This window comes from Pseudophryne corroboree, chromosome 12 (genome assembly GCF_028390025.1).
Source record: "Pseudophryne corroboree isolate aPseCor3 chromosome 12, aPseCor3.hap2, whole genome shotgun sequence".
Taxonomy (NCBI): Eukaryota; Metazoa; Chordata; class Amphibia; order Anura; family Myobatrachidae; genus Pseudophryne; species Pseudophryne corroboree.
This window is the reverse complement of record NC_086455.1, coordinates 11,748,264-11,768,270: the sequence shown is the minus strand read 5'-3', so window position 1 is coordinate 11,768,270 and position 20,007 is coordinate 11,748,264. Positions and strand designations below refer to the sequence as shown.

The 20,007-nt window shown below is 46.7% G+C and overlaps 1 pseudogene; it reads left to right on the top strand.

The window, feature by feature from the left end:
• The first annotated feature begins 18,707 nt into the window (after window positions 1-18,707).
• Window positions 18,708-18,826, top strand: LOC134981792 (5S ribosomal RNA; annotated as a pseudogene).
• Window positions 18,827-20,007: the final 1,181 nt, after the last annotated feature.

The following is a 20,007-nucleotide window of genomic DNA, read 5'->3' as shown; positions in this document are numbered from 1 at the left end:
ATTGGATCCTGGTGACCACGGACGCCAGCCTGAGAGGCTGGGGAGCAGTCACACAAGGAAGAAACTTCCAGGGAGTATGGACGAGTCTGGAAAAGTCTCTTCACATAAACATTCTGGAACTAAGAGCAATCTACAATGCTCTAAGCCAGGCGGAACTTCTCCTGCAAGGAAAGCCGGTGTTGATTCAGTCGGACAACATCACGGCGGTCGCCCATGTAAACAGGCAGGGCGGCACAAGAAGCAGGAGTGCAATGGCAGAAGCTGCCAAGATTCTTCGCTGGGCGGAGAATCACGTGATAGCACTGTCAGCAGTGTTCATCCCGGGCGTGGACAACTGGGAAGCAGACTTCCTCAGCAGACACGATCTTCATCCGGGAGAGTGGGGTCTACATCCAGAAGTCTTCAACATGTTAATAGACCGTTGGGAAAGACCAATTGTAGACATGATGGCGTCTCGCCTCAACAAGAAACTGGACAAATATTGCGCCAGGTCAAGAGATCCACAGGCAATAGCTGTGGACGCACTGGTAACTCCTTGGGTGTACCAGTCAGTGTATGTGTTTCCTCCTCTGCCGCTCATACCAAAGGTATTGAAGATCATACGGCAAAGAAGAGTAAGAACAATACTAGTGGTTCCGGATTGGCCGAGAAGGACTTGGTATCCGGAACTTCAAGAGATGCTCACGGACGAACCGTGGCCTCTACCTCTGAGAAGGGACCTGCTACAGCAGGGTCCCTGTCTTTTTCAAGACTTACCGCGGCTGCGTTTGACGGCATGGCGGTTGAACGCCAGATCCTAAAAGGGAAAGGCATTCCAGAAGAAGTCATTCCTACCTTGATTAAGGCACGGAAGGAAGTCACCGTGAAACATTATCACCGCATTTGGCGAAAATATGTAGCGTGGTGCGAGGATCGGAAGGTTCCGACGGAGGAATTCCAACTGGGTCGTTTCCTACATTTCCTGCAATCAGGATTATCTATGGGTCTCAAATTGGGATCCATTAAGGTTCAAATTTCGGCCCTGTCAATATTCTTCCAAAAAGAATTGGCCTCTGTCCCTGAGGTCCAGACTTTTGTCAAGGGAGTACTGCATATACAGCCTCCTGTGGTGCCTCCGGTGGCACCGTGGGATCTAAATGTAGTTTTAGATTTCCTCAAATCCCATTGGTTTGAACCATTGAAAAAGGTGGATTTGAAATATCTCACATTGAAAGTGACTATGTTACTAGCCCTGGCCTCTGCCAGGAGAGTATCTGAATTGGCGGCTTTATCTTATAAAAGTCCTTATCTAATCTTCCATTCGGATAGGGCAGAACTGCGGACTCGTCCGCATTTTCTCCCTAAAGTGGTATCAGCATTTCATCTGAACCAACCTATTGTGGTGCCTGCGGCCACTAGCGACTTGGAGGACTCCAAGTTGTTGGACGTTGTCAGAGCCTTAAAAATATACATTGCAAGGACGGCTGGAGTCAGAAAATCTGACTCGCTGTTTATATTGTATGCACCCAACAAGTTGGGCGCACCTGCTTCTAAGCAGTCGATTGCTCGTTGGATTTGTAACACAATTCAACTTGCACATTCTGTGGCAGGCCTGCCACAGCCTAAAACTGTAAAAGCCCACTCCACAAGGAAGGTGGGCTCATCTTGGGCGGCTGCCCGAGGGGTCTCGGCATTACAACTCTGCCGAGCAGCTACGTGGTCGGGGGAGAACACGTTTGTAAAATTTTACAAATTTGATACCCTGGCAAAGGAGGACCTGGAGTTCTCTCATTCGGTGCTGCAGAGTCATCCGCACTCTCCCGCCCGTTTGGGAGCTTTGGTATAATCCCCATGGTCCTTTCAGGAACCCCAGCATCCACTTAGGACGATAGAGAAAATAAGAATTTACTTACCGATAATTCTATTTCTCGGAGTCCGTAGTGGATGCTGGGCGCCCATCCCAAGTGCGGATTATCTGCAATACTTGTACATAGTTATTGTTAACTAATTCGGGTTATTGTTAAGGAGCCATCTTTAAGAGGCCCTTTCTGTTGTCATACTGTTAACTGGGTTTAGATCACAAGTTGTACGGTGTGATTGGTGTGGCTGGTATGAGTCTTACCCGGGATTCAAAATGCCTCCCTTATTGTGTATGCTCGTCCGGGCACAGTACCTAACTGGAGTCTGGAGGAGGGTCATGGGGGGAGGAGCCAGTGCACACCACCTGACCTAGTAAAGCTTTACTTTTTTGTGCCCTGTCTCCTGCGGAGCCGCTATTCCCCATGGTCCTTTCAGGAACCCCAGCATCCACTACGGACTCCGAGAAATAGAATTATCGGTAAGTAAATTCTTATTTTTTACGGCACAACAAACACTTATGGGTTATGATAAGATCACTGGAATAGTGGTGGAAGGCAGGTATATTTGCCCCAGGTTACTTACCTATTTGTTTTAAAACCCCAGGAATATTGTGTTGGTTCTGCTGAGAGCTTTTGGTAAGAACCAGATAAGGGTCCTGGGGTTGGATGTGAGAAGAGAGGGCGGGATCTCCAAACATTTAAAACCCAGTTCAGGTCTTTGGGCTTTTAGCCTCACAGGAGGCTAATTAGGGCTTTCAGCTGTATAGGTCTGTTAGAAATCCTACCAACCTGATCATTGCTCTCTCACACTGCTTGGGGTAAAGGAGAGACTATGGAGTCTCTGTGAGAGAAACCTAGTCTTGAAATCCATTGAGCTATGCCTGGTAAAAACTTCCTGTATTGTGTTTTTAGTGAGGTAGGATTATCCTGTGTATAGTTAGCGCCGGACGGCAAGATATGTATGTTGAATAACAATATTTGCGGAAAAGTAGCGAGGAGTGAGTGGGCTTGCGCACACTGGGGCTGATTCTGAGCTGGAGCAGGCAGGTTTTAGGAGGCGTCTGGCTGATTGCGTATGTGCTGTAGAGAGAAATTGACAACTGCGTGTGTGCCGAATCACATATGCGCACACAGACGGAGATCGCAGGTGCAGACAGACCGATCGGACCACTGTTTCTGTGAAACTGACATTAGTGGGTGGAAAGCGGGCCATGCGGATGCAAAGAACTGTTCCGTCTAGTGGGAGGAGATGTGATGCTTGTTTAGGACGCAGTAATGATGGCTGTGTGGGGGGGGGGGGGGGTGGCCTTCCTCATGCAGACGCAGGGATGATTGGCACACACAGCAGATTCTCGCATTGAGTAGACTGCTGCGGCTGTACGGAGAAGCTGGTGCAGATGTGTCGGAATCGGCACCAAAGGGTCCACACTAAATGAGGAGGTCTTATGAGACTCTCTGGGGGAGATGTACCATGCCAAGGAGAGTACCAGACAATCAGCTCCTAACTGCCATGTTACAGGCTGTTTGAAAAATGACAGTTAGGAGCTGATTGGCTAGTACCTTATATCTCCCTACTTTATCTCTCTCCGCGGCTTAGTACATCTGCCCCTTTGACTGTAAGGTCGGATTATTATCGTTGCGGGAGGAATTAGTTGATCGTCAGTTGACTGACATGTTTACCTCATGACTCTTTTTATATTAATTCTAGTGGAAACCAGTTTTACTTCTTTGGTGGAATTCCACAACCATTGTAAACACTCATAGATGAGATCTCCTGGCAGCGAAGTGAATAATTTGTTATTAACCCGTAACATTCCCCCGAAACCCGTCAGAGATAAACCGAGCTGCGCGCTTAGCTCTTCAATCTATCTCATGTAATAAAGGACACAAGCTTTACACAATGGTGATTATGGATCCCGTTTAGAGAGAAAACGCAGAGGAGTGATAAGTCGCACTGCGCATGCGTCCCGAATGTGATTATGCAGAGTCGCGGTTGCGATTTCAGGTGCAACGCAGGGAGAAGTGTAGTGAAAATGTAGTGGGTGTTCCTGCAGCTTTATAGCGAGCCCATCACCTTCATGCGGCCGAGGCTGCCATCTCACAACAATGTATGAGAGAATACTGGCTATCGAGGCACACGGAACCAGTGGCTGTGCCTCGTGGCTCAATCACGCCACTGGACTCTAGTAAATGGAAAAGAGTGCGTTTACTAAAATGTTGGTTTACCCGACAGTAGTGCCACCTCTGCAGTGACGAAGAGACATGGTTTAATTTCAGATGGATCATTACAACCCTGGAAGCTACTGCTAGATAATGACGGTATTAATCAACCATTCTCATTTTTATCCAATTCCTGCTATAATCCATAATAAATAGATCTCATTACGTTTCTAAAGAAAGAATACCGCCATTTACAGATAAACCAGATTGCCCTTTTTTTTCTTCATAACATTTTAATAAATGTCATTTTATATGTGTGTGTGTGTGTGTGTGTGTGTGTGTGTGTGTGTGTGTGTGTGTGTGTGTGTGTGGATATGTGTATGTATATATATATATATATATATATATATATATATACACACACACACACACACACACACACACACACACACACACACACACACACAAGGGTGGGTCAGAAAGTAATGTAACAGGACCTCTCACGTGTCTAATAATCTCTATTTCATCCTAATTTCCCGCCAGGCCAGAGCAGGTAGACCGCAGCTTCTCCTCACGGTCATTACACTGCGCCTCATATCAGTCATACTGTCCCAGCATCAGGTGTAAGATGGCGGAACTAGAGGAAGCATGGTCACACATTGAGGTGCGTAGGGTGATCAGATTCCTGCATGTAGAGAGTATATCAGCAGCTGACATTCATCACCAACTTACTTGAGGTATACAGTGATACCGTCATGTCACAGAAACAGGTTTGGGGTTGGTGTGCTGCCTGTGGTGGCCCCGGTTGGCCGGCCGGATCGCTGCTCATCATGAACGTCTGTTCTGCAGTTATCAGACGTCCCTGAGATGACCAGAAAGGATCCACCTCACCCACCTGGCTATGTGTTTGGTGGAAAGACCCTGATGAGAGAGAGAGATACAGAGTAGAGGAGGAAGAACCTAGGTTTCAGTGATGGCATGGAGACTGAGCGACTTAGAGTGGCTTTAGAGTAGAGATGAGCGCCTGAAATTTTTCGGGTTTTGTGTTTTGGTTTTGGGTTCGGTTCCGCGGCCGTGTTTTGGGTTCGAACGCGTTTTGGCAAAACCTCACCGAATTATTTTTGTCGGATTCGGGTGTGTTTTGGATTCGGGTGTTTTTTTCCAAAAACACTAAAAAACAGCTTAAATCATAGAATTTGGGGGTCATTTTGATCCCAAAGTATTATTAACCTCAAAAACCATAATTTACACTCATTTTCAGTCTATTCTGAATACCTCACACCTCACAATATTATTTTTAGTCCTAAAATTTGCACCGAGGTCGCTGTGTGAGTAAGATAAGCGACCCTAGTGGCCGACACAAACACCGGGCCCATCTAGGAGTGGCACTGCAGTGTCACGCAGGATGTCCCTTCCAAAAAACCCTCCCCAAACAGCACATGACGCAAAGAAAAAAAGAGGCGCAATGAGGTAGCTGTGTGAGTAAGATTAGCGACCCTAGTGGCCGACACAAACACCGGGCCCATCTAGGAGTGGCACTGCAGTGTCACGCAGGATGGCCCTTCCAAAAAACCCTCCCCAAACAGCACATGACGCAAAGAAAAAAAGAGGCGCAATGAGGTAGCTGACTGTGTGAGTAAGATTAGCGACCCTAGTGGCCGACACAAACACCGGGCACATCTAGGAGTGGCACTGCAGTGTCACGCAGGATGTCCCTTCCAAAAAACCCTCCCCAAACAGCACATGACGCAAAGAAAAAAAGAGGCGCAATGAGGTAGCTGTGTGAGTAAGATTAGCGACCCTAGTGGCCGACACAAACACCGGGCACATCTAGGAGTGGCACTGCAGTGTCACGCATGATGTCCCTTCCAAAAAACCCTCCCCAAACAGCACATGACGCAAAGAAAAAAAGAGGCGCAATGAGGTAGCTGTGTGAGTAAGATTAGCGACCCTAGTGGCCGACACAAACACCGGGCACATCTAGGAGTGGCACTGCAGTGTCACGCAGGATGTCCCTTCCAAAAAACCCTCCCCAAACAGCACATGACGCAAAGAAAAAAAGAGGCGCAATGAGGTAGCTGTGTGAGTAAGATTAGCGACCCTAATGGCCGACACAAACACCGGGCCCATCTAGGAGTGGCACTGCAGTGTCACGCAGGATGTCCCTTCCAAAAAACCCTCCCCAATCAGCACATGATGCAAAGAAAAAGAAAAGAAAAAAGAGGTGCAAGATGGAATTATCCTTGGGCCCTCCCACCCACCCTTATGTTGTATAAACAAAACAGGACATGCACACTTTAACCAACCCATCATTTCAGTGACAGGGTCTGCCACACGACTGTGACTGATATGACGGGTTGGTTTGGACCCCCCCCAAAAAAGAAGCAATTAATCTCTCCTTGCACAAACTGGCTCTACAGAGGCAAGATGTCCACCTCATCTTCACCCTCCGATATATCACCGTGTACATCCCCCTCCTCACAGATTATCAATTCGTCCCCACTGGAATCCACCATCTCAGCTCCCTGTGTACTTTGTGGAGGCAATTGCTGCTGGTCAATGTCTCCGCGGAGGAATTGATTATAATTCATTTTAATGAACATCATCTTCTCCACATTTTCTGGATGTAACCTCGTACGCCGATTGCTGACAAGGTGAGCGGCGGCACTAAACACTCTTTCGGAGTACACACTTGTGGGAGGGCAACTTAGGTAGAATAAAGCCAGTTTGTGCAAGGGCCTCCAAATTGCCTCTTTTTCCTGCCAGTATAAGTACGGACTGTGTGACGTGCCTACTTGGATGCGGTCACTCATATAATCCTCCACCATTCTATCAATGTTGAGAGAATCATATGCAGTGACAGTAGACGACATGTCCGTAATCGTTGTCAGGTCCTTCAGTCCGGACCAGATGTCAGCATCAGCAGTCGCTCCAGACTGCCCTGCATCACCGCCAGCGGGTGGGCTCGGAATTCTGAGCCTTTTCCTCGCACCCCCAGTTGCGGGAGAATGTGAAGGAGGAGATGTTGACAGGTCGCGTTCCGCTTGACTTGACAATTTTGTCACCAGCAGGTCTTTCAACCCCAGCAGACCTGTGTCTGCCGGAAAGAGAGATCCAAGGTAGGCTTTAAATCTAGGATCGAGCACGGTGGCCAAAATGTAGTGCTCTGATTTCAACAGATTGACCACCCGTGAATCCTTGTTAAGCGAATTAAGGGCTGCATCCACAAGTCCCACATGCCTAGCGGAATCGCTCCGTGTTAGCTCCTTCTTCAATGCCTCCAGCTTCTTCTGCAAAAGCCTGATGAGGGGAATGACCTGACTCAGGCTGGCAGTGTCTGAACTGACTTCACGTGTGGCAAGTTCAAAGGGCATCAGAACCTTGCACAACGTTGAAATCATTCTCCACTGCACTTGAGACAGGTGCATTCCATCTCCTATATCGTGCTCAATTGTATAGGCTTGAATGGCCTTTTGCTGCTCCTCCAACCTCTGAAGCATATAGAGGGTTGAATTCCACCTCGTTACCACTTCTTGCTTCAGATGATGGCAGGGCAGGTTCAGTAGTTTTTGGTGGTGCTCCAGTCTTCTGTACGTGGTGCCTGTACGCCGAAAGTGTCCCGCAATTTTTCTGGCCACCGACAGCATCTCTTGCACGCCCCTGTCGTTTTTTAAAAAATTCTGCACCACCAAATTCAAGGTATGTGCAAAACATGGGACGTGCTGGAATTTGCCCATATTTAATGCACACACAATATTGCTGGCGTTGTCCGATGCCACAAATCCACAGGAGAGTCCAATTGGGGTAAGCCATTCCGCGATGATCTTCCTCAGTTGCCGTAAGAGGTTTTCAGCTGTGTGCGTATTCTGGAAAGCGGTGATACAAAGCGTAGCCTGCCTAGGAAAGAGTTGGCGTTTGCGAGATGCTGCTACTGGTGCCGCCGCTGCTGTTCTTGCGGCGGGAGTCCATACATCTACCAAGTGGGCTGTCACAGTCATATAGTCCTGACCCTGCCCTGCTCCACTTGTCCACATGTCCGTGGTTAAGTGGACATTGGGTACAACTGCATTTTTTAGGACACTGGTGAGTCTTTTTCTGACGTCCGTGTACATTCTCGGTATCGCCTGCCTAGAGAAGTGGAACCTAGATGGTATTTGGTAACGGGGGCACACTGCCTCAATAAATTGTCTAGTTCCCTGTGAACTAACGGCGGATACCGGACGCACGTCTAACACCAACATAGTTGTCAAGGACTCAGTTATCCGCTTTGCAGTAGGATGACTGCTGTGATATTTCATCTTCCTCGCAAAGGACTGTTGAACAGTCAATTGCTTACTGGAAGTAGTACAAGTGGGCTTACGACTTCCCCTCTGGGATGACCATCGACTCCCAGCGGCAACAACAGCAGCGCCAGCAGCAGTAGGCGTTACACGCAAGGATGCATCGGAGGAATCCCAGGCAGGAGAGGACTCGTCAGACTTGCCAGTGACATGGCCTGCAGGACTATTGGCATTCCTGGGGAAGGAGGAAATTGACACTGAGGGAGTTGGTGGGGTGGTTTGCGTGAGCTTGGTTACAAGAGGAAGGGATTTACTGGTCAGTGGACTGCTTCCGCTGTCACCCAAAGTTTTTGAACTTGTCACTGACTTATTATGAATGCGCTGCAGGTGACGTATAAGGGAGGATGTTCCGAGGTGGTTAACGTCCTTACCCCTACTTATTACAGCTTGACAAAGGGAACACACGGCTTGACACCTGTTGTCCGCATTTCTGGTGAAATACCTCCACACCGAAGAGCTGATTTTTTTGGTATTTTCACCTGGCATGTCAACGGCCATATTCCTCCCACGGACAACAGGTGTCTCCCCGGGTGCCTGACTTAAACAAACCACCTCACCATCAGAATCCTCCTGGTCAATTTCCTCCCCAGCGCCAGCAACACCCATATCCTCCTCATCCTGGTGTACTTCAACACTGACATCTTCAATCTGACTATCAGGAACTGGACTGCGGGTGCTCCTTCCAGCACTTGCAGGGGGCGTGCAAATGGTGGAAGGCGCATGCTCTTCACGTCCAGTGTTGGGAAGGTCAGGCATCGCAACCGACACAATTGGACTCTCCTTGTGGATTTGGGATTTCAAAGAACGCACAGTTCTTTGCGGTGCTTTTGCCAGCTTGAGTCTTTTCAGTTTTCTAGCGAGAGGCTGAGTGCTTCCATCCTCATGTGAAGCTGAACCACTAGCCATGAACATAGGCCAGGGCCTCAGCCGTTCCTTGCCACTCCGTGTGGTAAATGGCATATTGGCAAGTTTACGCTTCTCCTCCGACAATTTTATTTTAGGTTTTGGAGTCCTTTTTTTTCTGATATTTGGTGTTTTGGATTTGACATGCTCTGTACTATGACATTGGGCATCGGCCTTGGCAGACGACGTTGCTGGCATTTCATTGTCTCGGCCATGACTAGTGGCAGCAGCTTCAGCACGAGGTGGAAGTGGATCTTGATCTTTCCCTAATTTTGGAACCTCAACTTTTTTGTTCTCCATATTTTATAGGCAGAACTAAAAGGCACCTCAGGTAAACAATGGAGATGGATGGATTGGATACTAGTATACAATTATGGACGGACTGCCACGGTTAGGTGGTATAAAAAAACCACGGTTAGGTGGTATATAATACAATTATGGATGGACGGACTGCCTGCCGAGTGCCGACACAGAGGTAGCCACAGCCGTGAACTACCGCACTGTACACTGGTTGATAAAGAGATAGTAGTATACTCGTAACAACTAGTATGACGACGGTATAAAGAATGAAAAAAAAACCACGGTTAGGTGGTATATATTATAATACAATTATGGTTGGACGGACTGCCTGCCGAGTGCCGACACAGAGGTAGCCACAGCCGTGAACTACCGCACTGTACACTGGTTGATAAAGAGATAGTAGTATACTCGTAACAACTAGTATGACGACGGTATAAAGAATGAAAAAAAAACCACGGTTAGGTGGTATATAATACAATTATGGTTGGACGGACTGCCTGCCGAGTGCCGACACAGAGGTAGCCACAGCCGTGAACTACCGCACTGTACACTGGTTGATAAAGAGATAGTAGTATACTCGTAACAACTAGTATGACGACGGTATAAAGAATGAAAAAAAAACCACGGTTAGGTGGTATATATTATAATACAATTATGGTTGGACGGACTGCCTGCCGAGTGCCGACACAGAGGTAGCCACAGCCGTGAACTACCGCACTGTACACTGGTTGATAAAGAGATAGTAGTATACTCGTAACAACTAGTATGACGACGGTATAAAGAATAAAAAAAACCACGGTTAGGTGGTATATATTATAATACAATTATGGTTGGACGGACTGCCTGCCGAGTGCCGACACAGAGGTAGCCACAGCCGTGAACTACCGCACTGTACACTGGTTGATAAAGAGATAGTAGTATACTCGTAACAACTAGTATGACGACGGTATAAAGAATGAAAAAAAAACCACGGTTAGGTGGTATATATTATAATACAATTATGGATGGACGGACTGCCTGCCGAGTGCCGACACAGAGGTAGCCACAGCCGTGAACTACCGCACTGTACACTGGTTGATAAAGAGATAGTAGTATACTCGTAACAACTAGTATGACGACGGTATAAAGAATGAAAAAAAAACCACGGTTAGGTGGTATATATTATAATACAATTATGGTTGGACGGACTGCCTGCCGAGTGCCGACACAGAGGTAGCCACAGCCGTGAACTACCGCACTGTACACTGGTTGATAAAGAGATAGTAGTATACTCGTAACAACTAGTATGACGACGGTATAAAGAATGAAAAAAAAACCACGGTTAGGTGGTATATAATACAATTATGGTTGGACGGACTGCCTGCCGAGTGCCGACACAGAGGTAGCCACAGCCGTGAACTACCGCACTGTACACTGGTTGATAAAGAGATAGTAGTATACTCGTAACAACTAGTATGACGACGGTATAAAGAATGAAAAAAAAACCACGGTTAGGTGGTATATATTATAATACAATTATGGTTGGACGGACTGCCTGCCGAGTGCCGACACAGAGGTAGCCACAGCCGTGAACTACCGCACTGTACACTGGTTGATAAAGAGATAGTAGTATACTCGTAACAACTAGTATGACGACGGTATAAAGAATGAAAAAAAAACCACGGTTAGGTGGTATATATTATAATACAATTATGGATGGACGGACTGCCTGCCGAGTGCCGACACAGAGGTAGCCACAGCCGTGAACTACCGCACTGTACACTGGTTGATAAAGAGATAGTAGTATACTCGTAACAACTAGTATGACGACGGTATAAAGAATGAAAAAAAAACCACGGTTAGGTGGTATATATTATAATACAATTATGGTTGGACGGACTGCCTGCCGAGTGCCGACACAGAGGTAGCCACAGCCGTGAACTACCGCACTGTACACTGGTTGATAAAGAGATAGTAGTATACTCGTAACAACTAGTATGACGACGGTATAAAGAATGAAAAAAAAACCACGGTTAGGTGGTATATATTATAATACAATTATGGATGGACGGACTGCCTGCCGAGTGCCGACACAGAGGTAGCCACAGCCGTGAACTACCGCACTGTACTGTGTCTGCTGCTAATATAGACTGGTTGATAAAGAGATAGTATACAATACTACTAATATACTGGTGGTCAGGCACTGGTCACCACTAGTCACACTGGCAGTGGCACTCCTGCAGCAAAAGTGTGCACTGTTTAATTTTAATATAATATTATTTATCATGTACTCCTGGCTCCTGCTATAACAACCTGCAGTGCTCCCCAGTCTCCCCCACAATTATAAGCTTTATATACAATACATTGATGTGCAGCACACTGGGCTGAGCAGTGCACACAGACTGAGTCACTGTGTGACTGTGTATCGTTTTTTTCAGGCAGAGAACGGATATATTAAATAAAACAAACAACTGCACTGTCTCTGGTGGTCACTGGTCACTGTGGTCGTCAGTCACTAAACTCTGTCTGCACTCTCTTCTAATCTACAGTATCACAGCAATCTCTCTCTCTCTCTCTCTTCTAAATCTAATCTAAATGGAGAGGACGCCAGCCACGTCCTCTCCCTATCAATCTCAATGCACGTGTGAAAATGGCGGCGACGCGCGGCTCCTTATATAGAATCCGAGTCTCGCGATAGAATCCGAGCCTCGCGAGAATCCGACAGCGTCATGATGACGTTCGGGCGCGCTCGGGTTAACCGAGCAAGGCGGGAAGATCCGAGTCGCTCGGACCCGTGAAAAAAAAAGTGAAGTTCGTGCGGGTTCGGATTCAAAGAAACCGAACCCGCTCATCTCTACTTTAGAGTGACCAGCGAGGGAAAGCACGAGTTAAACAAGGGTGAAACAAGAATCACTGGGCACCACATGATATTGACAATGGCCCTCATTCCGAGTTGTTCGCTCGGTATTTTTCATCGCATCGCAGTGAGAATTATCTTAGTGCGCATGCGTAATGTTCGCACTGCGCATGCGCCAAGTAACTTTACTAAGAAGAAAGTATTTTTACTCACGGCTTTTTCATCGCTCCGGCGATCGCATTGTGATTGACAGGAAATGGGTGTTACTGGGCGGAAGCACGGCGTTTTAGGGGCGTGTGGCTGGAAACGCTACCGTTTCCGGAAAAAACGCAGGCGTGTCTGGGGAAACGGTGGGAGTGCTTGGGCGAACGCTGGGTGTGTTTATGACGTCAGCCGGGACCGAAAAGCACTGAATTGATCGCACAGGCAGAGTAAGTCTGGAGTTACTCTAAAACTGCTAACTCGTTTTTGATCGCAATATTGCGCATACATCGGTCGCACATTTAAGAAGATTAGATTCACTCCCAGTAGGCGGCGGCTTAGCGTGTGTAACTCTGCTGAAATCGCCTTGCGAGCGAACAACTCGGAATGAGGGCCAATGTGTAGAATAAATGAGCGGTGAGCAGAACAGGGCAGGAGCTGACACAATCACCAGCCTCGGACAGGAGAAGCAATGGACAAGTGGGCAGAGGCCAAACACTGAGATGAGCGGTGAAGCAAACACAACCTGTACACTGAGCAATGAGGAAGGAACTCTGGGGCATGAGCCGTGAGTTAGCGCATAGTTCTGTACAGTACGGAGGAATGTAAGCACGTGGCTAGACTGATTCTGAGCCCGGCGGAACCCCAGATTATCAGCAGACTGCGTATACACCACGCCATTCATACGTAACTTGATAGAGGAAACGAGAAAGTGAAATGGGTTTCTCCAGATCCGTGTCTCAAACATACATACCACCATAGTCTGGGCACAAGTAGTTACCAGTAAGAGCTGGCAAGGACCACGCAGAGGGCACTACTAAGCCATGCAGGTGGGTGCAAATGGCGGGAGCCAGGCCAGGACCATGGCTTAGAGCGCCATTACAGGCAGTTCATGGACATCAGAGGTAAGAAGAACCCACACTGGCCAGAGAACGCGGCAGGCAGAGGCTGAGGTACCCACTGAAGATAGATGGCCAGCCAGCGATAACCCGCAGGCCAGGTGGGCTGGAGAGGCATCCAGATGTGACCGGATCTAGGAGACACCGCAGGACAGATAGGCGGCAGCCCAGTGAGTCCAGGGCTGGATAGAAAAACAATGTGTATTGACATGCCTACGGGCCTCTCCACCTCTACGGCTCACCATTATATACAAATAACACCAATTTGCAGTGATTTACACAGGCAGCCTAGGCTTAAACATCAACAAGTACATTTACATGCTGCAGATTACACCTGTCTCTCAGCATCTCCGGGGGCGACCTCACCAACCGGTATTACACAAATCATGTATCACAAAGGAATCAGTACTGCACGGCTGAGGCAGCGCCGGGCTACGCCTCCCACTGTTATGCTGACACACTTCGTCCCGCGTGCTCCTGGTGTGTAGTCATCCCTCTAATATATTTATGTTACATCTAATTACAGGCATGGCCTAATTAACCTTCAAGAAAAGGGCGCGCCCTCCCTTCGAGAAATTCAATTCCTTTATTTCTTTGGGTTATTTCATCAGCGCACATTCCCAAATCCAGCTCATTGACAATCCTGAGCGCTGAGTAGAAAATACCTGGCGTCCTGGCACACGTGGAGTGCCGGCGTCAGGCTCTAGTGGTGAGAGGAACTCGGGGTGGAGTCATGTCTGAAACTGGTTCTGTATAGGTGACTTCCTGCCGAGTGCCTTTCTCAGCTGGGAATCTGCCAGCTGGATGCAGGTCAGGTTGTCACGTTCAGCCGAGCGCTCATCACTGTTCTATTAGATCAGATAGATTGATTGAGGCTTGCCAAACTATGGGGCAGATGTATTAACCTGGAGAAGGCAGAAGGAAGTGATAAACCAGTGATAAGTGCAAGGTGATAAACGCACCAGCCAATCAGCTCCCAACTGTCAATCTGCATATTGGAGCTGATTGGCTGGTGCGGGGCCCCCCAAGACTTAATCCAGCCCTGTCCAGAAGCCATGAATGGAGCGCTATGAAATACCAGTGACTACAGTTACAGCGTCCAAAGTCAGAACATTCTAAGCATGTTTCGTTGACCACTCAAGTGGACCATTCATGGAAGGATTATAGACCAGTTAGTCTTGCATCTATAGTGGGGAAAGTAATGGAAGATATTCTAAAGGATAGAATACAGAAGTTCCTTGATTAATTAATTAGAACCAACATGGGTTTATGAAGGACAGATCATGTCAAACAAACTTACTTGGCTTTTATGAAGCAGAAAGTGCGAACCTAGATCAGGGTGCAGAGGTGGATGTAATCTTTTTAGACTTTGCCAAAGCTTTCGACACTGTACCGCACATGAGACTTACCTATAAGTGAGAAGAAATAGGGCTAGGGAGCACAATATGCACTTGGGTTAGTAATTGGTTTGATAATCGGGAGCAGCGCGTTGTGGTTAATGGATCTTTTTCAAATTGGACTAAAGTACTAAGTGGTGTGCCACAAGGGTCTGTACTTGGACCACTACTGTTCAACATCTTCATTAACGACCTAACAGTAAATCTAGAGAGCATGGTGTCAATTTTTGCAGACGATACCAAATTGTGTAAGGTTATAAATACGGAGGAGGATGCTGAGTCTCTTCAGAATGACTTAGGGGGTAATTCAGACTGGATCGTAGATGTGCTAAATTTAGCACATCTACGATCACTTTCACAGACATGCGGGGGACGCCCAGCACAGGGCTAGTCCGCCCCGCTTGTCTGGCTCTGCCCCCCCCCCCCCTCCCCGCACAGGTACAAAAGCATCACACGGCGGTGATGCATTTGTACCTGAAGAGTAGCTTCCTACCAGCGCAGCTCCTGCACGCTGGCAGGGAGCTACCCGTCGCTCTCAGGGTCGCAGCGGCTGCGTGTGGCATGTCGCAGCGGCTGCATGTGGCATCACGCAGCTGCCGCGGCCCGCCCACCGCATGGTCTGGGCACGCCTGCGTTGCCTGGACCACCCCCCCCAAAACGGCAGCCCAACGCCGCCGGCCCACCCCCTCCCGCCCAGCGAAAGCCTTTGCCTGTCAATCAGGCAGAGGCAATCGCTGGGTTGAGATGCTGATCGCATCTCTGGCATGCACCGGCGCACTGCAGCACCTGCGCATGCCCAGTTCAGACCTGACCCAAGTCAAACTAGAAGCATGGGCAGCAAAATGGAGAATGAGCTTCAATACAGACAAGTGTAAGGTAATGATGCAAGTGATGAGAGTGTTATACTCCCGTTATATAAATCACTAGTGAGGCCACATCTTGAATACTGTACACAATTTTGGCCACCATACTACAAAAAGGATATCCTGGAACTAGAAAAGGTTCAGAGACGGGCGACCAAACTCATCAAGGGTATGGAGACGCTGGAATACGAGGAAAGGCTTGCTAGGTTAGCCATGTTTACACTGGAAAAGAGGAGATTAAGAGGGGACATGATCAACATCTACAATTATATAAGGGGACAATACACAGAGCTAGCGGGGGATCTGTTTTTGGTAAGATCAACACAGAAGACACGTGGACACCCGCTTAGATTGGAGGAGAGGAGATTTTGTACCCAGAGACGGAAAAGTTTCTTCACAGTAAGGACAATACGTGTTTGGAATTCCCTGCCTGAGAGAGTAGTAATGGCGGACTTGGTCAACACCTTTAAGAATGGACTAGATAAGTACCTAATGGATAAGGATATACAGGGTTATGGTGTATAGTCACGCACTATAGTTAGAAAAAAAGAGGAATAAACACAACGGCCGACAACAGCAACAGACAAAATTAGTCCTAAAAATATTGCAGTGTAGGAGACCACAAATAGGTTGAACTCGATGGACAAATTGTCTTCTCTTCAACCTCAGAAACTGTTACTATGGTGGTCATTCCGAGTTGTTCGCTCTTTGACATTTTTCGCAACGGAGCGGTTAGGTGGAAAATGCGCATGTGCATGGTACGCAGCGCGTATGCGCTAAGTAATTTATCACAAAACTTAGTAGATTTACACAAGCTCGAGCGACGTTTTTTCATCGCTCGAGTGATCGTAGTGTGATTGACAGGAAGTGGGTGTTTCTGGGCGTAAACTGGCCGTTTTCAGGGAGTGTGCTAAAAAACGCAGGCGTGCCAGATAAAAACGCATGAGTGGCTGGCCAATCGCAGGGCGTGTTTGTGACGTCAAACCAGGAACTAAACGGACTGAGGTGATCGCAGTGTAGGAGTAGGTCTGGAGCTACTCAGAATCTACAGGGAATTATTTAGTAGCAGTTCTGCTAACCTTTCGTTCACTATTCTGCTAAGCTAAGATACACTCCCAGAGGGCGGCGGCCTAGCGTGTGCAATGCTGCTAAAAGCAGCTAGCGAGCGAACAACTCGGAATGAGGGCCAATGTTACTATGATTCTGAGAGCCCAGTGTCAGGCTGCAGCTGCAAAGCCTAAGACGGAGGGGGGGGGGGGGGGGGGACAAGTAAATAAGAAAGTGAACAAATACTTTTGCAATAAGTTTTATCGAAATAATAAAATATACAGAAAGTGTACTCAGCCGTTCTTGTTAAAACACAAAGCGGAAAATATGCTAAAATTGGTTTATTTACATGAGAACAGAGCCTGTGTGAGTCCTATTATATAGCCTTACACAAAGAACCGTCCAAGGACACACGATGATTCTCTACAATCAGCAATAGCAGAGTAACTATCCAGGGAGGCTGTGCTGGCAGGCTCTGCAGTTACAGTGCATATTGCATAAGAAGGATATACAAAGCTGCAGTATTGCCGTCTCTGTTTAAAGAGAAATATGCACCAATAAGTGCGACTGAAGAGTAAGTATATAGCCAGTATATAGCCAGTTACAGGAGATACGCATTTTTGGAGAGACCGTGCATTTTGCTGCGCTTCTTGTGGTTGTGTCTGTCAGGTCAAAATTAATCAAAGTTATTTTGCGCTTATGAATAAGTAGGAAAATCTAGTTCCCTGCCCAGTGCTGCGGAACAAGACAGATGTGTACTCACATGCTTTTTGTCTGTACGCTACACGGCGCAAATGTGGAGCGCTTTAAGTTCTGCATCTTAGTCGCATCGCGCTCACAGTGTACCGGAGATACTGGGCTGCGACTTTTATGGCACAGGAATTGGTGTTACACACGTACAGCGGAACTTGGCGTGGGGAAGAGCTACGGCTGCTCGCACACATATGTACACGTCATACATCAGACTGACCAGTGTGCGCCTGCAATGTAGCTTTGTTACTTCTAGGTGTTTAAGTTATGCGAATAAAATGCAAAAAAAAACCGCTCAATGCGGCTGCGTCACCCAGGAACGGGGAGGGCCTATTTGGCGCGACGGAAGCAGCAGTAAGAAATGACGCATCTGTTGTGATGTCTTCGGCTTTGTATCAGCATAAGTGGGTGATAACTACAGGGGTGTGTGGATCGATGGGTCAACAGTAACTAGGTCGACAACTATTGGTCGACAGTGTCTAGGTGGACACAGGAAATAGGTTAACACAGTCATTAGGTCGACGTGCAAAAGGTTGACGTGAGTTTTTTTATTTTTCGGGGGTGTCGTTTTCTTCGTAAAGTGACCGGGAATCCCAAATAGTGCACCGTGTCCCCACGTATGGCTCGTTTCGCTCGCCATGCTTTGGGTAAGGTGTCTCGCTCCATTACCGCTGCGCTTGCCATAGGTTACTATTCCCAATCTCAGTATGAGACAGTGGACAAAAAAGGTAAGTCTGCACAAGAGCTGTATTTATTTGGATCAATATGAATGAAGTGTATGAAAAACCAACATATGGCTATAATGATAGAAATATTGGTAGCGCTAGGTTGGTGGTGCTCCCCGAAAATAGTTTGATAAACTAAATACAAAGGACTAATTTTTGCAGAGGCACAAAAACAGAAACGACTATACGTCTATTCTGGGGCACACTTTTTATAAATAAAAAAAACACATAAAATACAGCTTTTATTATGATCACTTAAAAGATGGATGGAGAACAGGTATAGGAATTTATTCACATTAAGATATAACGTATGGCGAAATAACTATTTTATTTGAAGAGGTGCCAAGCCCAATGCTATGTGTTAGAATAAAAATACCAACAGTACCTAGTATTCCATGGTGGTCTCCCAACCAGGTACTGACCAGGCCCCACAGTGCATAGGATGTCCACCTACGGTCAAACCACACTGGGTATGCCCAACCTCGTCTGATCTTGGAAGCTATGGGCTGTGGGGCCTGGTCAGTACCTGGTTGGGAGACCATCAGGGAATACTAGGTACCGTAGGTATTTGTATTCTAACACACAGCATTGACCTCTTGAAATAAAATAAACAATAAAACAAAAGGCACAGTGTCTCTGTGGGTTATAGAGCCTGGTGATAATTCTCTTTACCACAATTATCTCCTATTTTGGAGAGGTGAACAATTTGTTGTTTCACCAAGAGAGAGAGAATTAAAATTTGTATATTTTCGCTTGTGGAGTTATTTCACCATACGTTATATCTTAATGTAAATAAATTCCTATACCTGTTCTCCATCCATCTTTTAAGTGATCATAATAAAAGCTGTATTTTATGTATTTTTTTATTTATAAAAAGTGTGTCCCAGAATAGACATATAGGGGTATATGCAATTGCGGTCGAATTCCAGAAAATGTCGAAAAACGGGACATTTTCGACAAAAAAAATAATTCGACAATGCAATAGAGTACTTTTCGCCAAAAAACCGGCCATTCCAAATTCGACTTTTTGAAATTCGACATTTCTGCAATGGTACAAATGCGGCATTTCGACAAAAGTATATTCAATTGAAGATTGTAAATTCGACAATAGTGCTTTTAGATAGTAAATTCGTCATTTTCAATCCGCCACACTTTGCTGGCGGAATCTAATAAAAATTTGTAAAAACATGTTTGTTTTTTTTGTTTGTTTTTTTGGTAATAGCATATCTATTTATATTAGAAGGGATTAGGTACTTGGTTTGTCTATTTAGGAGGCACAAGTATTATTTATATATTTTTAAATATATTATTTTTTTTTTATTTTTTTTTAAATGGAATGGTGTAAAAATCAGAAAAAAAAATGCGTCGTTTCTGTTTTTGTGCCTCTGCAAAAATTAGTCCTTTGTATTTACTATTCCCAATTGTAGTCCATGTGGATCGTAAAGTATGAAAAAGTAAAAAAAAAAAAAAAGTAAAAAATTTGTGAAAAACTCACGTCGACCTTTTCATGTGTCGACCTTTGCCACGTCGACATGATGACCATGTCGACCTAATGACCATTTTGATCAATAGTGGTTGACCTAATGAGTGTAGACCTAAGTGTTGTCGACCTAAAGACCGGACACCACTGCAGGGCTGCAGTATAAAAGGCTGTGGGGGTGATTCCGACTCGTTCGCACGCGGTTCTTCGCTGCGGTGCGAACAGGTCTGGAATGCGCATGCGCGGCGTTCGCACTGCGCATGCGCGA